A 15,932-nucleotide genomic window follows, 5' to 3' on the forward strand; every position below is an offset into this window, starting at 1 on the left:
TTCTTTTTTGAGGTAAGACAACATATTTGTAAGTCTCAAGACCAGGGTGAGGCCATATTTGGTGATCCATTATTTGACCAAAGCAAACATGCATGCACAAAGAGAAACCTCATATCCTGGGCCATATGCCCAGGAAGTGCTCAAAGACTTCACATCGGCAGTCATACATTAGAGATCAGAGACCTTCTAACCTAAGACATACATGTAAAAGATGAGAGACATGTTCTGGGATATTCACCTAATAGTACTCATAGTTCTGACACCCTGGGAATGAAACCCACCAAGTTGTAAGAACTCACTCTCATACAATATCTGAAATGAAAAATACAATGGAGGGAATCAAAATCAGGCTTACACAGGTTGAAGAAGTTGTATGTGATCTGGAAACTAGGGAGCAAGAAAACAATGAAGCCAAAAAACAGAGAAAAAAGGATCTCTCAAGGGGGATCATGGGAAGATGGTGGCGTGAGTAGTTCAGAGGAAATCCCCTCCCCAAAACACATATATTTATAAAAATACAATAAATACAACTATTCCTAAAAGAGACACCAGTGAATGCAGTACAACAGCCAAGATACATCTACATCTGTGAGAACTCAGCATCACACGAAGGGGGTAAGATACAAGCCACAGCCAGGCGGGACCGGAAGCTCTGAAGCCCCTCACGGAACTAAGCAGCCTCCAACTGGTGCGGACCCCAACACACTGGCCCAGTAGTGGGAGAGTGGCAGCGCGTGCCAGGGATGGCAGCACCGGAAGTGACTGGGAGCAGATCCGTGTGCCAGCAGTACCAGACGGGACCAAGAGAGGCTTGTGTGAGCCTGCAGTGGTGCAACTGAACAGTCCGGGCACAGCTCGTGCACACCAGCAGCAGTGAAGCCAGAGGAGCCCAGTAGAGGCCCACATGGGAGAGCCCTGCACGCAACTGCAGCGGAGCCAGAGGGAGCAGGTGCACTTCCAGCAGCCAACCGGAATCACAGCCCAATGCACAGCAGCCCAGGCTAGCCACAAAGGCTGCTGCTGCCACACAGCTGCCTGGCAGGGGTGCTGCTAGCATGGAGGAGCTCACCTGGCATGCCTGCCACTCCCCGCAGGGCTCTGTGCTGCTCTGATAGAGATCCCGCCCACAGCAGCTTAGGGGACTAACCCAGTGGCTGCTCCAGAAGTGCAAATAACCGTCACAGGCAGTGGAGAAGAGCAAGGCATCCAGCAAGCAGGAAAGGACATTCTTCTCCCAGCTGACAAACCTGCAACCTGCCTACAGCCACTGCTATCACCATGAAAAGGCAAAAAATTTAGTCCAGTCCAAGATAGATCAAACAAAACCTGAGAAAGGATCTGCAGGGACAGACCTCACCAGTCTACGTGAAAAAGAATTCAAAATAAAAATCATAAACATGCTGACAGAGCTGCAGAGAAATATGCAAGAGCTAAGGGATGAAGTCTGGAGGGAGAGTACAGACGTCCAGAGGGAGATTATAGAAGTGAAACAAACTCTGGAAGGATTTATAAGCAGAATGGATAAGATGCAAGAGGCCATTGATGGTATAGAAACCAGAGAACAGGAACGCACAGAAGCTGATGCAGAGAGAGATAAAAGGATATCCAGGAATGAAACAATATTAAGAGAAATGTGTGACCAATCCAAAAGAAACAATATCCACATTATAGGGGTACCAGAGGAAGAAGAGAGAGAAAAAGGGATAGAAAGTGTCTTTGAAGGAATAATTGCTGAGAACTTCCCAAACTGGGGGAGGAAATAGTTGCTCAGACTACAGAGGCACACAGAACTCCTGAGAGATGGGACCCAAAAAGGACAACACCAAGACACATAATAATTAAAATGGCAAAGATCAAGGACAAGGACAGAGTATTAAAGGCAGCCAGAGAGAGAAAAAAGGTCACCTACAAAGGAAAACCCATCAGGCTATCATCAGACTTCTCAAAAGAAACCTTACAGGCCAGAAGAGAATGGCATAATATATTTAATGCAATGAAACAGAAGGGCCTTGAACCAAGGATACTGTATCCAGCATGATTATCATTTAAATATGAAGGAGGGATTAAACAATTCCCTGACAAGCTAAAGTTGACTGAATTTGCCTCCCACAAAACACCTCACCAGGATATTTTAAAGGGAATGCTCTATATGGAAACACTCCTAAGTCTAAATAGATGTCACCAGAGAAAATAAAATCATACCAAAGAAAGCAGACAAACCAAATACTAACTAAAGGCAAAAAATAAAATCAACTATTCACAAAAGCAGTCAAAGGAAATACAAAAGACTATACAATAAAGCACCTAACATATAAAGAATGGAGGAGGAAGAATAAGAAGGGAGAGAAATAAAGAATCATCACACTGTATTTATAATAGCATAATAAGAGAGTTAAGTTAGATGATTAGATAGTAAAAAAGCTACCCTTGGACCTTTGGTAACCACGAATCCCAAGCCTGAAATGGCAACAAGTACATGTCTATCAATAATCACACTAAATGTAAATCATATGAATGCACCAATCAAGACACAGAGTAATAGAATGGATAAAAAAGCAAGACTCATCTGTATGCTGCTTACAAGAGACTGACCTCAAACCCAAAGGCATACACAGACTAAAACTCAAGGGATGGAAAAAGATATTTCATGCAAACAACAGGGAGAAAAAAGCAGGAGCTGCAGGACTTTTATCAGACAAAATAGACTTCAAAATAAAGAAAGTCACAAGAGATAAAGAAGGAAATTACATAATAATAAAGGGATCAGTCTGATAAGAGGATATAACCACTATAAATATATATGCACCCAATACAGGAGCACCAACATATGTGAAACAAATACTACCAGAATAAGAGGAGGAAATAGAATGCAATGCATTCATTCTAGGAGACATCAACACACCACTCACTCCAAAGGACAGATCAACCAGACAGAAAATAAGTAAGGACACAGAGGCACTGAACAACACACTAGAACAGATGGATCTAACAGACATCTACAGAACTCTACAACCAAAAGCAGCAGGATACACATTCTTCTCAAGTGCACATGGAACAGTTTCCAGAACAGTTTCCAAACAGGCCACAAAAGAGCCTCAGTAAATTCAAAATGATTGAAATTCTATCATTCAGCTTGTCAGATCACAAACACATGGAGGCTTAACAACATGCTCTTAAATAATCAATGGATCAATGACCAAATTAAAACAGAGATCAAGCAATATATGGAGACAAATGAAAACAACAGCGCCATGCCCCCAACTTCTGTGGGACACAGTGAAGGCAGTTCTAAGAGAAAAGTATATAGCAATCCAGGTCTATTTAAAGAAGGAAGAACAATCCTAAATGAATAGTCTAAAGTCACAATTATTGAAACTGGAAAAAGAAGAACAAATGAGGCCCAAAGTCAGCAGAAGGAGGGACATAAGAAAGATCAGAGAAGAAATAAATAAAATTGAGAATAAAACAACAGAAAAAATCAATAAAACCAAGAGCTGGTTCGTTAAGAACATAAGCAAAATAGATTAACCCCTAGCCAGACTTATTAAGAGAAAAGGAGAATCTACACACATAAACATAATCAGAAATGAGAAAGGAAAAATCAAGATGGACCCCACAGATATACAAAGAATTATTAGAGAATACTATGAAAACTTATGTGCTAACAAACTGGAAAACCTAGAAGAAATGGACAACTTCCTGGAAAAATACAACCTTACAAGACTGACCCAGAAAGAAACAGGTAATCTAAACATACCAATTTCGAGCAATGAAATTGAATTGGTAATCAAAAAGCTACCCAAGAACAAAAGCTCCAGTCCAGATGGATTCACTGTTGAATTTTATCAGACATATAGTGAAGACATAATACCCATTCTCCTTAAAGTTTTCCAAAAAGTAGAAGAGGAGGGAATACTTCCCAACTCATTCTATGAAGCCAGCATCACTCTAATACCAAACACAGGCAAAGACCACACCAGAAAAGAAAATTACTGACCAATATCCCTGATGAACAGAGACGCAAAAATAGTCAACAAAATAATAGCAAACCGAATTCAAAAATACATCAAAGAGATCATCCATCATGATCAAGTGGGATTCATCTCAGCGATGCAAGGATGGTACAACATTTGAAGATCTATCAACATCATCCACCACATAAACAAAAAGGACAAAAACCACATTATCATCTCCATAGACACTGAAAAAGCATTCAACAAAATTCAACATCCATTCATGATAAAAACTCTCAATAAAATGGGTATAGACGGCAAGTACCTCAACACAATAAAGGCCATATATGACAAACCCACTGCCAACATCATACTTAATGGCAAGAAGTTGAAAGTTTTTCACCTAAGATCGGGAAAAAGACAGGGATGCCGCCTTTCACAACTTTTATTCAACATAGTACTGGAAGTCCTAGCCAAGTCAATCAGACAAAACAAAGAAATAAAAGGCATCCACATTGGTAAGGAGGAAGTCCAACTGTCAATATTTGCAGATGACATGACATTGTACATAAATTAAAGAATCCACCCCAAAACTACTAGAACTACTATCTGAATTCAGCAAAGTTGCATAATACAAAATTAATACACAGTAATCTTTTGCATTCCTATACACTCACGATGAACTAGGCGAAAGAGAAATCGGGAACGCAATTCCATTCACAAGTGCATCAAAAAGAATAAAATACCTAGGAATATACCTAACCAAGGAAGTGAAAGACCTACACCCTAGAAACTACAAGACACTCTTAAGAGAAAATAAAGAGGACACCAACAAATGGAAATTCATCCCATGCTCTTGGGTAGGAAGAATTAATATTGTCAAAATGGCCATCCTGCCTAAAGCAATCTACACATTCAATGCAATCTCTATCAAAATACTGAAAGCATTCATCAATGAACTGGGACAAAGAGTTTTAAAATTCTTATGGAACCACAAAAGACCCTCAATAGCCAAAGGAATACTGAGAAGGAATAATAAAGCAGGGGGGGATCTTGCTTCTCAACTTCAAGCTCTAGTACAAAGTCACAGTAATCAAAACAATTTGGTACTGGCACAAGAACAGAGCCATAGATAAATGGAATAGAATAGAGATACCAGATATAAAACCACACATATATGGGCAATTAACATATGATAAAGGAGCCATGGGTGTACAATGGAGAAATGACAGCCTCTTAAACAGCTGCCTTTGGTAAAACTGGACAGCCACATGTAAGAGAATGAAACTGGATTATTGTCTAACCCCATTCACAAAAGTAAACTCAAAATGGATCAAAGACCATTTATGAAAACATAAAACTCTTAGGAAAAAACATAGGCAAAAATCTCTTGGACATAAACATGAGCAACTTCTTCATGAACATATCTCCCCAGGCAAGGGAAACAAAAGCAACAATGAACAAGTGGGACTATATCAAGCTGAAAAGCTTCTGTACAGCAAAGGACACCATCAATAGAACAGAAAGGCATCCTACAGTATGGGAGAATATGCTCATAAATGATAGATCCGATAAAGGGTTGACATCCAAAATATATAAAGAGCTCATGCACCTCAACAAACAAAAAGCAAATAATCCAATTAAAAAATGGACACAGGATCTGAACAGACATTTCTCCAAAGAAGAAATTCAGATGGCCAACAGGGACATGAAGAGATGGTCCACAGCGCTAATCACCAGATAAATGCAAAATAAAACCACAATGTGATATCACCTCGCACCAGTAAGGATGGCCACCATCCAGAAGGCAAACAACAAAAAATGTTGGCGAGGTTGTGGAGAAAGGGGAACCCTCTTACACTACTGCTGGTGGGAATGTAAATTAGTTCAACCATCGTGAAAAGCAGTATGGAGATCCTCAAAAAACTCAAAATAGAAATAGCACTTGACCCAGGAATCCCACTCCTAGGAATTTACCCTAAGAATGCAGCAGCCCAGTTTGAAAAAGACAGATGCATTCCTATGTTTATCGCAGCACTATTTACAATAGCCAAGAAATGGAAGCAACCTAAGTGTCCATCAGTAGATGAGTGGATAAAGAAGATGTGGTACATACACACAATGGAATATTATTCAGCCATAAGAAGAAAAGAGATCCTACCATTTGCAGCAACATGGTTGGAGCTAGAGGGTATTATGTTCAGTGAAATAAGCCAGATGGAGAAAGACAAGTATCAAAAGATTTCACTCATCTGTGTGGTATAAGAACAAAGAAAATACTGAAGGAACAAAATAGCAGCAGATTCACAGAACCCAAGAATGGACTAACAGTTACCAAAGGGAAAGGGACTGGGGAGGATGGGTGGGAAAGAAGGGAAAAGGGGGGAAAAGGGGTATTACAATTAGCACACTTGGGCATGTGGAAAGCAGTACAACACAGAGAACACAAGCAGTGATTCTATAGCATCTTACTATGTTGATAGACAGTGGCTGTAATAGGGTATGTGGTGGGGACCTGATAATGGGGGGAGTCTAGTAAGCATAATATTGCTCTATAATTGTACATTAATGATACCAAAGTATAAATAAATAAATAAATAAATAAATAAGTAAATAAGTATATCATGTTACTCCCTTCTGGCCTGTAAGATTTCTGTTGAGAAATCGGATGATAGCCTGGTGGATTTTCCTTTGTAGTGACCTTTTTTCTCTCTCTAGCTGCTTTTAAAAGTCTGTCTTTATCCTTGATCTTAGCCATTTTAATTATATGCCTTGGTGTTGTCTTCCTTTGGTCCCTTTTGTTGGGAGATCTGTGTACCTCCATGGCCTCAGAGACTATCTCCTTCCCCAGATTGGGGAAGTTTTCAGTAATTACCTCCTCAAAGACACTTTCTATCCCTTTTTCTCTCTTCTTCTTCTTCTTCTGGTATCCTTATAATGTGAATATTGTTCCGTTTGGATTGGTCATACAGTTCTCTCAATATTCTTTCATTCTTAGAGATCCTTTTTTCTCTCTGTGCCTCAACTTCTTTTTTCTCTCTTTGCCTCAGCTTCTTTGTATTCTTCTTTTCTGTTTTCTATTCCATTTCCCATCTCTTCTACTACAGTTAATATCCTTTTAAATCCCTCCATTGTACATTTCATTTCTGATATGGAATTTCTTAACAGTTGAATCTCTGTCCTAAATTTGTTCCTGAGTTCTTGAATATTCTTCTGTCCCTCCATGAGCATGTTTATGATTTTTGTTTTGAACTCTCTTTCAGGAAGATTGGTGAGTTCAGTTTCACTTCATCCTTTTTCTGGGATTTGTGAGATTTTGGTCTGAACCAGGTTCCTTTGAAGTTTCATATTTCTATGTGGTGCCCTCTAGTGCCCAGAAGCACTAGTCTCTGGAGCTGCTGAGCCCCTGGGGTGAGGTTGGGGGTCACAGGGGAATGGCGCTGGTGCCTGGGGAGAGGACAGAGCTGTTTCCTGCTTCCGGCTGCAGTGCCTGTCTCCAGCGTCAGAGCCAGTGGGCCGGGCACACAGGTGTAAGCCTCTGTGCTTTGCGTCTGTAGCTGTCATAGGCGGGACCTCCATCTGGCTGGCCTGAGGCCAGCACAGTGACTGCTGGTTTGCAAGCAGGTGCCGGCAGGCCAGGAGGAAGGCACAGCAGGCTGCATATCACAGTGGGGTGCCTCAGAGCTGAGTAGCCAGCCAGGGGCATGGAGCACATGAAGCTCCTCAAAGTTCCCAACCTTCTGGGAAGAGCATGCCCAGACAACTTTGTCCACCTATCCCTTCTCCCGCACAGCAAGCTCTGTGCAAACCCCACCCCTTTAGCCGTCCTCTCACTGCTAGGAAGCCTCTCAGACCGCCCACCTTTCCTTTGTCCCAGAACGGCTGGATGTGGATTCCTGTCCTCTACAAATGGCTGCAATCTCAGTTTCTCTAGTATTCCACCTGTCTTAGGTTTCCAACCCCACTAATCTCCAAGGCACCATGCAATGTAGGATTGTGTTCCAAAGCAGATCTCCAGGGCTGGGTGTTCAGCAGGTCTAGCCTTCCATCCCTTCCCAGCTCTATTTCTCTTCCTCCCGCCAGTGAGCTGGGGTGGGGGAAGGGCTTGACTCCCGCCAGTACATTACCCTGTTTCATGAGGTCTCCTCTGTTCTCCAGGTGTATGCAATCTGGTACAGTCTTCTTTCCTGTTGCTCTTTTAGGATTAGTTGTATTAACTATATTTTCATAGTATATATTGTTTTGGGAGGAGTTCTCTGTCTTACCTCTCATGCCGCCATATTGAATCCTCTCCCAAAGTGCTTATCTCAATCACACTGCAAAGTCCCTTTTGCTGGAAAGTTAATATAGTCACAGGTTCCAGGGATTGAAACATGGATATCACTAGGGCCAGTATTCAGCCAAACAGAGACATACACACACAGACTGGTAGAGAAATGACACCCAGGGAGCTCACACCTCATATATATATATACTCACAAACTAACTAGTGAGCTCACACCTCATATATATATATACTCACAAACTAACTAGTGAGCTCACACCTCATATATATATATACTCACAAATCAATCAGGGAGCTCACACTTCATATATACACTCACACACTAACCCAGGAGCTCACGCCTCATATACACAACCAATCTGGGAGCTGACACTTCATATATACACCCACAAACAGAGAGGGTCCAAAAGCCTGGGAAATAAATCCATAAAGAAATCAGAGACTTCAAATCCTGCATAAACCTACGAATAGTTCAGAGACCTCTTGTGTTGGGTAGTACACCCAGAAATATAGTTCTGAAATCCAGCACATATACTGACAAACATGTAAGAGCCCTGAAAGCCTGGAATGTATGCTTATAAAGAGTTTGGATATGTCATTTGCTGGAACTCACTCCCAAACAGATTAGAAACCTCACAACCTGGGATACACCCACAAACCCATCACAACCTTCACTCCCTGGGATATATACACACAAATAGCTCAGACACCTCACACACTGAGACATTCACCATCAAACACATCAGAGACTTCATGCCCTAGAATATGTAACAAACAGACCAGAGAACTTATATAATTGACAAAATTCATAAACAGACATCACATGCTGAAACAGATGGGAATGGACAGAAAGAGACCTCCCACCATGAAACCCAACCACAGAGAGGTCACAAACCTTACAATCTGGACATACACACCCTAAAAGATTCAGGACTTCACATTCTATGACATATATCTACAAACAAGTCAGAAAACTCACACCTTGGGAAATAACCCTCCTAGCATATCAGAGAATGCACAACCTGGGATGTACACACATAAATGTAGAAAAACACACATTCTGGAATATACACCCACAAATTATCAGAGACCTTAAATCCTGGGTATTAGACCCACAGTGAGATCAGAGACCTTACACCCTAGGATATGTATCCCAAAACAGATTAGAAATCTCACCGCCAGGACAAACACACCCAAACAGAAAAAACCTCATATCCTGGGACATAAACGCAAGAACAGCTCACACAATCTGGAAAAAAAAAAAACCACAAAAAGCTAATGTCTTTACATCCTGGGACATGGATGCACAATCAGATCAGACCTTATGCCCTTGATAAACACACATGAACAGATCAGAAACTCCCATTTTGATATACACCCACAAAGAGAGTAGCAACCACACATCCTGAGACATAACACACATAATAGGCCAGAGGACTCAAATCCTGCAGTATACAATACACCATAAACAGACAACCCACATACAGGGACATATATGTCCCAGTAGGTGAGGTCTCCATGGGTATACATCAGGGTACGAGCTCTCCGATACGTTTGTGTTAGTACATTCCAGGGAATGAGGTCTCCGATCGGTTTTGGGTGGGGGGATTTCACATAATGAAACAAAGCAGAGTCCTCTCAAACTGGGACATTCTGCTCAAATGAAATGAGAGAACTTATATCCTGGGAATATATCTGCAAATAATTAAGAGGTCTCACATCATGGGACACCCTCACAACAGATAAGAGGCTTCATATGTTGGAAATACACTGAGAGATAGATGAGGTACCTCACATCATGGGACCTACACCCTCGAAAATATCAGAGGCATCACATTATGGGACATAACATTTGCAAACAGATCAGTGATGTCAAACTCTAAGAATTAAATCCATAAACTGATCATAGACCTAACATCCAGGAACATATAACCATAAACAGATCAAAGACCTTACATTTTTTATATACACCCACCCATGTAAGAGACCTCACATTCTGGGATATATAATGACAAACAGTCACAGACCGCATACCCTGAAACATGTAATGACAAAAAAAGGTCATAAATCTCATATCCCAGTAAACAGACCTGCAAACAAATCAGAGACTTCACACCATGGGATATAAACCCCAAAACACCTTGCAGACCTCACACAATGAGACATATGCCCACAAACAAACAAGAGACCTCACACCCAGGTTCATAGAACCACAAACATGACAAAGAACTTACATTCTTGGCATACACCCATGAAAAATAACTCATGCACTGATTATTACAGTGACAAGCAGATCACAGACATCAAATTCTGGGGTGTACATGCACAAACAGATCAGAGACCTCACAACTGAGATGTACTTGCAGAACTAACCCTGAAGTCCTAGAATATACAGACACAAATACAACACAGCATCATACCTGGGAATTATAACCATAAGGATATGAAAGTCCTCAAACTCTTGATACAGCTTTGAAAAGATCAGAAACCTCATATAGAGACATATCAGGGGCTTCTTACTCTGGAACATACACTCAGGAACAGATCAGAGACCTCATACCCTGGGATGTACCAACACAAACGTATCAAAGGCCTCATACCCTGAAGTATACCCATGAAGAGAGACCTCACCCACTCAGACATATACAGGGATAGACATCTGAGACCTCACATTCTGGGATATACACTTACAAATAGATCATAGAGTTTACATTCTGAGACATACACCCACAAAGAGTTCAGGGAACTTACATGCTAGGAATTATACGCACAAAATTTTAGAGACCTCACACCTAGTGACATACACCTGCAAATACAGCAGAGTCCTCACACTCTTGCACATACAGTCTCAGACAGAATAGTCTTCATATCCTGCAACACACACCCAGCAAATGGATCAGAGTACTCATACCCCAGAAAACACAACCCCAAAAAGCTCAGAAATACAACCAGGGAAACAAAACATACCCACAAAGAACTCAGAGACATCAAACCTTGGGACACATGCCCACAAACAGGTCAGAGAGCTCACACACTGGCACATACACCCACAAAGAGACCAGAGATCTAACATCCAGGAACATAAAACCAAAAACAAATTAGAAACCTCATACCCTTGACATACATTCAGAAACAGAGACCTCACATCCTGGGACACATAATGACAAACAGATGAGAGACTTCATACCCTGGGACGTATACCCACAGGCAGATAAGAAACCTTCTACCACTGGATATTCACTCACAAATAGATCAGAGAACTAACATCCTGGAATATATACCCATGAACAAATCAGAAATCTTTCATCCTGGGAAACACACTCCCAGCAGATCAGAGACCTCATGGTCTCATACACACACTCAAAGAGCTCAGACACTCACACCCTGGTACACCCACCCATAAACAGAGATATACTGCAACACACAGTTAAAGCATGTCAGGGACCCCACACACTTGGAACATATACCCACAAATAGTTCAGGAGCTTCACACCCTGGGACATATATCCATAAACAGTTCAGACAGCTGACACCCTGAGGCCAATTCCCTCTGCCTTCAAAATCAGAACTATCAATATCTGGACGTAGACTCTCAAACACCATAGAGACTTCATATCCAGGGACTCAGTGACCCAAAGTGCTCTGATGCCTATTATCCTGGATACAGACTCTAGTCACCTTGGCAATGTCTCTTCGTGGGACTTAAAAATTCATACACCTCAAAGAACAAACCTGTACATGGTCCTCCAGAAAGTTCATGGCTGTGAAGCCTGAAACACAGACTCCCAAACACATCAGTGACCTCATATCCAGAACACAGACTTCAAGAGACTCAGAGACTTCAAATCCTGGACCCAAGTACAAAGACTCTTAGGGACATCATACCCTGGGATTAAAGACCCAAATAATTATGATCACATTCTGGACATGGGACAAAAGAACAACCCCAAGTCCCCATACTTTGGGACATAGATCCCTGAATAGTTCAGAGATCTAAAAGACTAGATAGAGAACCCAAAGAGATCAGAGACCACAGAACACCTAAAACGCCCAGATAGGGATACAGGTCAGAAAAAGCTCAGAAATCTCAAACCCTGAACAGAGACCCTCAAAGAACTCAGAAACACTACAAATCAGCCCAAAATTTAGCAGCGTAAAACAACAGTAAACATTAATCATCTCACACAGTTTTTGAGAGTCAGGAATTCAGGAGCAGCTTAGCTGTTTGGTTCTGGTTTGGGGTCTCTAAGGCTGCAGTCATCTGAAGGCTTGAGTGGGGCCAGAAGCTCTGCTTCCAGGTTGGATCACTCACATGGCTGGAAAAATTATTACTGGATTTTAACAGGGGTGCCTCAGTTCTGTGGTATGTAGATCTCTCCACGGGGCTTCTTAAGTGTCCTCACAACTTGGTGGCTGGCCTCCACTAGAATGAGAAATCCAAAAAGAGCAAGGTGAAAGCCAAAATGCCTTTTAAATTTCCCTCTAAGTAAGCACTGTTTTGCTGCATCCCACAGATTTGCTAGCTTTTGTTTTCATTTTAATTTAGTTCAAACCATTTAAAAATATTTCTTATGACTTTCTCTTTGACTCACTGAAGCCATGGAACCCTCCCCCAAAGCCTTTCTCCAGAACACAGAGCCTGTTTCTTGCATAAATGTACAAACCTGTCTCTCTCATAAGCAGGTTTATAGTTTTTGCTGGAAGAACAATGTTTTTTTCCCCACTGTGCAGCCTTGCTTCATGGTGCACAGCCTGTTATGTATGTTCGCAAAAGAACAGCTGGAGTGAAAGTGTGAGTTTACTAGAGATGAAAACACAGTTCTGGAGAGTGTTGACCTATCGAACCCAACATGCTTTTATATTAAATGACACGTGCACATGACTCCTACCTTCCAACTGAGACAGTCTCAGACCCACACTGGCCCCTGGCCAGAGACGGCACTTACCTGTATCACATCCCTTTCCCCAGCCCTGAATTCTGCCTTCAGAAGGGATGTGTGATTGAAGGAAGGGGCTGAAATCAGGAGAGCATAAGTGTGTGGACTGTACATTGTCCTACTGACTCAGAGCAGTCTCGTAAATCCTCACAGGTCAAGTTAAGGTTTGGAAAGATGATCCAAAAGTCTAGACTCTCCTACTATACAAGACTTGGGAGGTTCCAGGCTCTGAGATAGGGTCTCCCAGTCTCCAAAACCCATGTGTACTGGGTGTGAACCAGTAGTACTGGACAGGGCCTGAGGGGAGATGGACTCCAACATCCATCTGAGTAACATCTATCACAAGAGACAGGGGTCTCCACTCCAGCGCTGGTGTCACGAGACACAACAAACACTTTCCTACAGCACAATCTCCACAGATGGTATCAAAGGAGACTCTGTGACCTCCAGAACAAAGGGTAAAACAGAAAGATTCTGAAGGAAGTGGCCACCTATACTTCACTGTCTAGACAAGGAAGCTGAGATTGCTGTGAATTCCTGTGGAGTTCACTACCAAGCACATGACTTCCACCTCTCACTATCTTTCTGAACTGGCATATGATGAAGGCAGGATGTGTGTGGTGTATGCCTCAAACACACCCGATGTCTGAATTTTGGGAGGTGATGAGGTCACTCATTCCTGATACAGCACCACAAATAGCTCAGAGCTTTCAACATTGGGGCAGAGACCCTGAGATGGACCAGAGACTTCACATCCCGACACACAGACCCAAACACCTTTCAGGGAACACAAACTTCAAAGGCCTCCAAACTACTCAAACACTTCATGCCCTAGACCAGTGATTCTCAACCAGAGGCTATTTGTCCCCCAGGGAACATTTGGTAATTTCAAGGGACATTTTTGGTTGTCTGAAAATGGGACAAGTCCTGCTCTGCGTTCTGATCGGTCACCGCGAGATTGCCTACCCAAGATTTACCATTTTCCTCCTACTTATCTACACTTGGCCAAAAACTAGGTGCTACTGGCATCTAGTAGAGATCAGAAACGCTGCTTGTCAGTGCCCTTTAGTCAAAGAATCTCCAGGAAAACACCTGTAGTTGAACAAGTTGGGTTTATTACTGCAATGAGGGAGAATGCACACCGTGGGGAGCCGTGGGATGTCTCAGTAAGAAGGTGTTAGAAAGAACTGATTACAGAATCTAGGCTTCAGTTGAGTGCTTTGGGGGAGGGTCTAAGGAAGCAGGCTCACTCTCCATTAGATGCTGTCAGAAAGTGAGGGCAATTTTATGACTGGGTACTTCAATAAATCTTGTCTATAGGGAGGGCAGACTACAGTGAGAATAAAGCTATAATTGGTAAAGTAGACGTTACTCATTTTAACAAAGAGAGGGGGATGTTTGGGATCTTGTGGCACAGCGACCTGGTTTATGTCTGTGATTAGACATTATGAAGTAGCTTTGCTTTATCTCATTTTATCATGGTCTCAGAGTAACCTTGTTTAGATTAATATTTCTGAGATAGTTTACATCTAACAAGAGAATAACATGGCCTAGCTGTGAGTGCCAGGGTAGCTCTGGATGTTGGGGACTATTCCTTTCCTCCCTCGTTTTCTTTCTTTCCCATGCTAAACATCTTTTATGGTTGAATTCTCTCTAAAATTCCTATGTTGCAGTCCTAAACCCGAGAACCTCAGAAAGTGACCTTATTAGGAAATTGGGTCACTGCAGGTACAAAGTGAAGTCATATTGGAAAAGACAGGCCCCTAGTCCCATATGACTGGTGTGTTTAGAAAAAGGGGACATTTGGACACAGGCACACAAATACAGAGAATGCCATGTGAAGATGAAGGCAGAGATCGGCGTGATGCAGCAGAAGCCAAGGAATGTCAAGGACTGTCAGCAAGCCACCAGAAGCTGGGACAGAGGCACAAACAGATTCTCCTTCTTAACTCTGCTGACACCTTGATCTTGGACTGCTTGCCTTCAGAACTGTGAGACAAGGAATTTCTGTTGTTTAAGCCCCCCAGTTTGTGGTACTTTTTTTACAGCAGCCCTAGCAAACTAAGACAATGTCCTACAATACCCTCAATAACAAAGAATTTTCCAGTCCAAAAGTAAATAGTGCTGAGGTTGAGAAATCCTGTCCCAGACACAGAACCTAAAAGTATTTATTGACCTCATAATCTTTGATAGAGACCAATTAAAAACTGAGAGTACACATAACTTTGAACTTAGACCCCAAAGTGCTCTGAGACCTCACACCCTGAACACCGAAACCCAAAGAGCTCAAAGAAGACATGCCCTGAAGAGACCTTCATAAGTCAGACACCTTTCTCTAGGATAGAGGACACCAAAGAAATGAAAGCCCTAGCATCTAGAAACATAAACCAAATGCTGAGAGACATCACAGCATGGGATCCAGAACCCAAGAGAGCTGGGTCCAAAGAGCTCAGATATTTCACACCATGAACACAGACACCAAGCAGGTGAACAGCAGCTCATGAGCAACAGCATCATTCGTTACCTGGTTTTCAAACTGTACATAGTCACGTAAGTTCCTTTTTACATTAGGGGAAGCTGGGCGAAGGGTACACAAGACCTCTCTGCACTATTTTTGTAATTTTTCTCTAAGTCGAATATGATTTTAAGTTTTTTTGAAAAGGATACAAGATAAAAGGCCATAAAATGGAATTTATGAAACTTAAATACACCTTGCCAACAAGAAAACAATATTAATCCCCTCCTGTAGTCAGAGAA

Source organism: Manis javanica, chromosome X (genome assembly GCF_040802235.1).
Source record: "Manis javanica isolate MJ-LG chromosome X, MJ_LKY, whole genome shotgun sequence".
Taxonomy (NCBI): domain Eukaryota; kingdom Metazoa; phylum Chordata; class Mammalia; order Pholidota; family Manidae; genus Manis; species Manis javanica.